At 32.2% G+C, this 7,315-nt stretch overlaps 1 long non-coding RNA gene across 1 annotated transcript; it reads left to right on the forward strand.

Annotated features, from left to right (window-relative positions):
• The first annotated feature begins 394 nt into the window (after nt 1–394).
• LOC149550233 (uncharacterized) lies at nt 395–2,908 on the forward strand. Its single transcript, XR_016354512.1, has 2 exons — nt 395–869; nt 2,654–2,908. It is a non-coding gene; the product is annotated as an uncharacterized LOC149550233 (long non-coding RNA).
• Nucleotides 2,909–7,315: the final 4,407 nt, after the last annotated feature.

Below are 7,315 nucleotides of genomic sequence, written 5' to 3' on the forward strand. Positions count from 1 at the left end.
TATTATTCTATTTTATCAATTTTACACACGTTAATATTAATAAGTATAATAAAGGGAATATATTTATTAATTCTTTTATTTTTATTAATATTAATATGTTTTATAATTAATGTTATTTTTGTTAATTTTAAAACATATTAGTATTAATGAATATAAAAGGAAATTATAAAATATTTTTTTTTATTAGTTATATATGTATTAAATGACTAATATGTTTTTATTCATTTGATACACATAAAACTAATAAAATAGAGTTTTCAAACAAAATAATAAATGCCTAACTCTAAACTCTCATTGCATGGACTCGAAATTTCTATGAAATATGGCAAAGGGAAAAATAAATATGAAAGGAAAAGGCATTTGCTAAGTCTTGTTTCATTTGGTTCATTCACACATGAAGGGGATAAGGGGTTTCAAACCCTAGCACCGTGAATGCTCGTTGCTGCAATTCCTTCTATGATTTTCCTCTGCTGGTGCGTTTTAGACGCCATATCTTGTATGGTTGGCTATTGTTTTACATGCCATATCTACTACCATTGCTTGCGAGTTTCACTCTTACCTTGTGAGTTATGTCTTCTTTGTTTTGGATGCCATGTTTTGGCATGAGGTCACCATTTTTATTGTAGAATTGATTCTTGGATGGGCGCCATTTCTATGAGCTTGGACAACTTCCTCTTTGGCAGCGGATTTCTTACTGTATGGCAACCATTTTTAATGGATAACTGCTTCTTCTAGATGCCATATTTATTTGCTTTGGTCACGGATTTCTGTGGGTTTAATGTGATGGTTGTGAGCTTGCCATTTCTGCTAGATGCCATATTTATTGGGTTGCTTCCAGCCATGGACTACTTTGCTGATAATTTTCTCAGGTTAGAGTTATAAATTGGGTTATCTTTATGTCATGGTTGCCGTATTTGCTTTGGTCACTGTGTAAGGGTTTCATTTTTTTGTATATTTCTTTCTTTGTCATTGAAAACTCTTCATAGCATGTATTTTCAGAAATCATTGTCATTCTCATGGATATTCAATATTGTTTTTCTTCGCTGATAATTACTTCTGGGCATGAAAAGTGACTATTTCTTTCCATCAAGAAGCCACTGTTATTTATGTATGAAAATCAGAACTATTTCTTTCCTCTTTGCAAATGCCACTTCAAGGATATAATCAAATTTACTTAATGTTTTGTAACTTGCTAAACTTTTCTCATATCTATATATGTTCTTGCAAATTGATCCAGAGCTCCATTAGTAAAGACAACTAAGAGAATGGGAATGAAGAATTTAAAATCTTATGAAGCAGAGTCTTTATAGATTGCAGCCCTATCTTTTATACTTGCATTCTCATGGACACAAACTCTGATCATTATGACAATGAATTGCTGATGTTCATATCATGCTATCCTCTACTACCCTTAACAGTCTTTCTTGTTTGTTGAGAAGAAGTATAAATCTAACATGCCCCTTTAAACTCAACTGTAACATCTCTTGAATAATCTGAGATTACCGGTACCCTCTTCTAAATTGGAAATGATAGGAGACCTTGCTAAAATGTTCTAAGAAAAGGAATCACCTCTACCAAATTTTTCTTCATTAGGCATTGTAGTTTGATTAATGTTTTCAATGGGAATGATGGATGACAAATTGTCTTGATGGCAAAGAATATCATCTATGTGGTGGCTATGATTTCTTTCTTCTAGCTGCTAAAATTCCCATGAATTTATGATATCTTTATTTGTTGTTGAATTCAAAAAATTTGTACTTTGTAGCTTTATTCCTTTTCCAAATTTGGGTTTATCTTTTGTTTGATAGATGCTACAACTTCCAATATTTATAGTTCCTTTGTTAACGATTCCCCAGTTGCTTTGTATGCAAAACTCCATGTTCTCTTCCAATATATCTTAATGGTTGTAGGTTACTGTTGTTCAGATTTTAATATAACTGTTGAAGTTTTACTCTTCCTTGTTGTTCGAAAATCAAATATTACTGTGAAGCTTTACTCTTTCTTGCTATTTGGAAATCAAATATTAGTATGAAGCTTACTTCTGCTCTGCCTTGACTAGTTGTTGTTCTTTATCTCATACCATGTTCTGCCTGTATACTTGTGAAGCTATAATCCCTCTATCTCATAGACTAAGAATTTCATACCTCCTCCATGATTTGACTAAAAGGTTTTATACCTATAACACATGTACATCCCTTTAACAATCTCCTCATGTCTTCAGTCTCCTGCTATGGTTCAACTAGAAGGTCCCATACTTGTAATTTACATATGCCCCCTCAATAGTCTCCCCATGTCTTTAGTCTTCGCCTCTACATGATTCAGCCAGAAGGTTTCATGCTTGTAATTTATGTGTCCCTTCAATAGCCTCCTCAGTCCTTCGGTCTTGGCCCCTACATGATTCAGTTGAAAGGCTTCAAGTGCCTAATTTATGCAAGATCCTTCAACAACCTCAAACTTCATACCTGTATCTACACATGGAACAAACTCATTAGCATAAACATGTTTTATTTTCAAATTTCTCTCTTGCCTTTTTGTCTTTTAACATAGTTATCTGAATAACCATGTTGTACGAACAATAGAGTATAGATGACGGGAAAGTTTTCCATTGCTCAGTTCATATGAACTAACCTAACTTTTCTTTCATTTTTTGTAGGTTTATTCCTAGACGGAGATGCAAGCTCAACCCTTCAACATTCAGAATAACAAATCTTCCACTCAGGCAATGGATGCCTTTCCTCTTATCTCTTTTCAGTACTTTTCTATTTATACAATGTGTTTAATTTAGATATTATGTTAGGAGCTAAGAATGCTTGTGATATCTAAATGCATTATATTTAAGTACTGTGTAAAACTTGAACACTTTGTATGTCATCAAAATAGTTTTGGATATTTCAATAAAAAATGTACTATTTTGGTACTTGTATTCTGAATAAAAGTGATCAATTTTCTTGTTTACTAATTCATGTACTTTACTTTATGCATTCTCTTCATTCTGTAATATGTATTCTCAGCAACTAAACACACTTAGTTCAGCATATAACATAGCAATTTAGGAGGTATGTTAAATTGGTAATAGAAATAAAAGGACATGACTGTGAAAGAGTATACTAAGGAATTCTATAGATTGGACATTAGATGTTGAACATGTTGTTGAACTTTTGTTTAAGGAGATTGTGAGATTGCATGGATTACCAAGAAGTATTATTTCTAATAGAGACAGTAAGTTTGTTGGTTACTTTTGAAAGAATTTGTGGAAGAAGATGGGTAATGAGTTGAAGTTTAGTTCTACATTCCATCCATAGACAGATGGACAAACAGAAGTTGTAAATAGAAGCTTGGGTAATTTTTTGAGATGTTTAGTTGGGAATAAGCCAAGTAATTGGGAGATGGTATTGGCACAAGCTGAATTTGCATATAATAATTCTATAAATAGGAGTATAGGGAAGATACTTTTTGAGATTATTACTGGAATGAAGCCTAGAGGAGTATCAGATTTCAGAGATATTGGTGAAGAAAAGAGAAGTGTTGCAAGAGAAGAATTTGCTAATTTTATGAAATCTTTACATAAGGAAGTAAAGTTGAGGATAGAACCAAGTAATCAAAAGTATAAGGAGAATGTTGATCAGTCTAAGAGACATCATGATTTTCAAGTTGGTGATGAGGTGATGGTTTATTTGAAGAAAGGAAGATTTCCTATTGGAACATGCAGTAATTTGAAGATGAAGAAATTTGGACCTTGTAAGATCTTGAAGAAATTTGATAGTGGAAACACTTATGAAATTGAGTTACCTAATGGATATATCTCTTATATTTAATGTTGCTAATTTATACAAGTATCATGAGTCAGATGATGAATTTATTGTATAAGAGGACTATCCTAAGAAGAAGATTGAAGAAGTTGAACATATATTGGATCAAAGAATTGGCAAGAGTACAAAGGGAAAAGATTATTATGAATATGTGGTGAAGTGGAAGAAAAAACCTATGGAAGATGCTTCATGGATTTCTCAATCTGAGTTGGATTCACTTAGGTTATGAAACCTCAATGATTTATAAGAATCATTTCTTCTAACCCTATTTGTCTGATGTAGGAGCATCTTGGGTTACACTGTTATCCTGCATGTTTTCAATTTTTATCTGGCTGTTGAAACTGTGTTTTTTGGTTTCTAGCTACTTCTTGCAGACCATGTAACTAATTTTCCATAATGAATGAGAGGTTTTACACTTCAAAAATTGAAGAGGGCCTAGAGTAATATCTATGATCCAAGGCACAAGTTCTAACTCCTTATAAGTTGGGAGATATGGAAATTCTCCCAGAGTATCAATTTTTGGCATTTCTGCGTGACAATTTTATGTGCTTGACTTTCAAGTTGGATGCATACTTTTCCTTACTGAATCAGCCTTTGTGCACTTAAGGGGTTGTAGAGGACTTAAAATACTACCCACAGTTTGAAGCACGAGTTCTAATTCAATTGGAGCTAGGAGATATCACAATTTTGCTCAGACATTGATTTCTAGACACTTAATTGTTGATGCAGGCCGACTTGTGGCTCTTCAAGAATTTAATGTTAGGTTTATTTTCATTTAATATTTGTTGAGGGCCAACTTGTGGCTTCTCTATGTTCTAGAATGATCTATAATCCATTTTGGCTAGTATAAATAGAGTGTTTAGGCTTGGAGCTAGGACAGTTATAAGAGAGGATTGGAGAGTAGAACTAAAAAGTGCAAATTTGAAGCTAGATCTTAGATCATGAATGTATTTGTATCTAGCCACAACCTAGAAGGCCTTATAGCTAGACATGTATGTTGAATATTTGAAGAATCAATGAAAGTGTTTGCTCTTCCTCCTTTTTTTGTTGATTCTATGTGTTAGATTTCCGTTGTGTTAACTCTTGCAGAGTGGTTTAGAGAGATGGGTGTGCCATTGGCCCTATTTTTTCCTATCCTTCCTTATGTTAGGTTACCACATGGTCGGGTGGTAGTGTTTTTTACTCTTACCATTGAGATCCATTCATTGTTGCTATGGCTGGAGCTTCTTGTCTGCTTTTCGTTTCATTCTATCTTTGTGTATTATGATGGATGGTTATATCTTTATGATGTATAAATATATCTTTATGGTGGATGATCTTTACTTATTGTATTGTATTTGTTTCATGGATTTGAAAGGGATGATGTAACCTATTTTTATACATGTATATTATTTTAGCCTTTCATACCCTATGACATGTATAGTAGATGATTGTACATTCCAAATTTTTATTGCCAAGTGGCATTCAGAACAAATGTATATTATTTAAAAGGACTTGGACTTGTAATCATTCTTTCATGTGGGTGTGGTATTTATTACACTTAGTATTATTTAAATGTAAATGTGACTCAACATCTTGGGATCCTTAAGGAATGTAATATGTTATGTTTGCTTCTGCTACTTAATGTTCGATGTGTATGTTGTTCTTTTAAAAATTAAAAAAAATGTTTGGAAAACTTAGTAAAACTTTAGGTTAATTCTTTGGATCCCTTGGCGGGGCATTACAATACTACTAACCAGATTTTTAAAACAATTATCAATTATTTATTCTAATTGACTAGGTGTACATGTGTACATGTGTCTAATAACCTTTGCTTACTAACAAGAAATCTCCTCTAGCTTCTTTTATATTATTCAACATATAAAGCTTGATTTTAATGAACTTTTTTCTATGTATCTTATTAATTGAAGATTACCTAGAATCATTTGGGGGGGTTATAATTACATGTTCTATACACACACACACACACACACACACACACACACACACACACACAGATATATATATATATATATATATATATATATATATATATATATATATATATATATATATATATATATATATATATATATATATATATATATATATATATATATATATATATATATATTCTCTATCCCAAATAACATATTGTTACTTTACTATTATTAAATCTATCAAATATTCCTATAAGCTACCACTCAAATGTTAAGCCTACTCCCTAACACCCCTACTAACACATGATTTGATATAATAATCTAACTCCAAAATAGTACTAACCACCTATAAATTTATGCTACCTTAATCCTACCTAACCCCTATTAACCTAATACTTTATCCAAACATAATTATTTAGCTTGGCAACTGAAATCCTATCTTTATTTACTTAAGTTCCTATTTTACTAACCCCTCCCTTTTAACATATAATACACATGATTGAACTTAACCTTGGGCTATCACATTAAATCCCACCTCCTCCCAAGCGAGTTCCCCATGGCATAGGTTCACAGGCCCATTTCCTCCTTCCAAGATGAGGTGACATGGGTCCCATCACCCCCTTTATGTGCCTAGGTGAAAAAGCTTAGGCAAAATTCAAAAAACAAGGTGAGCTAACCTTTTTCAAGGGTGAAGATGACTAATGTCAAAGGTTGCTAACCTATGTCAGTGGGGGAGTCCTTTTGCAAATGCCCAAATATTTCAAGAAAGGGGAAAGTGCCTAGGAGGGTGGGGACCACTGTCCCCCTCACTTGTATTATTGTCTCAACTTTATCATTAGCAAATGGCGCCTAGGTCCCTTCTTATCTTATTTAGTGTTTAAGTTTTGTTTATTTATTTATTTATCTTGGTTCTATGTTTATGTGTAGAAAATAGCTTCACTCACGTGACTGCACTTGAAGGTGTAGTATTATGTAGCTTTTCAAGGTGAGTTGACATATTTGTGTCCCTTAGGTAGTTATTTAATTATTTTGTTTTTTTGTCTCTTAGATAGGAATGCACATGTAGCTAGTACTCTATCATGAAGATTCTAGGCATATTCCCTCTGAATATTATATTGGTCTATAATAGGAAGAGGTAATTAATTCTTTATCCTCATACAATTTCCAAAAAAGAAAAAGTTCACGTACAATAAACTTTTCCTTATGGATTTTCAAACTATGTCATATAAGGAGTAATTTTCCTCCACTTCAACTACAAAGATAAGGTGTTTTGTTGGTGATAAAATTGATGTTATCATATCTAGAGATTTATTGTTTTAACCAACTCAATTTTTGTCACACTAATGTACAAGATTAGTTGTACATGTTTTCTACTATGACTTGGATTACATATGGAATTGCTTGTTACTGAAAACAAAATGAATCATTTCATATGATCTATTTGAAAAGAAAGAACTCTTATTTCCATTATAAAAATTACATAACAGAGAATCTTATAATGAAATTACTCAAATTTAGATTAAATATTCATTACAATATTTCTCTCACATGAGGATTTCTTAGGGCTTATTGATGGAATGCAAAATC

Source organism: Cupressus sempervirens, chromosome 7, assembly GCF_028749045.1.
Source record: "Cupressus sempervirens isolate cs-2001-9-10 chromosome 7, ASM2874904v1, whole genome shotgun sequence".
NCBI classification, from domain to species: Eukaryota; Viridiplantae; Streptophyta; class Pinopsida; order Cupressales; family Cupressaceae; genus Cupressus; species Cupressus sempervirens.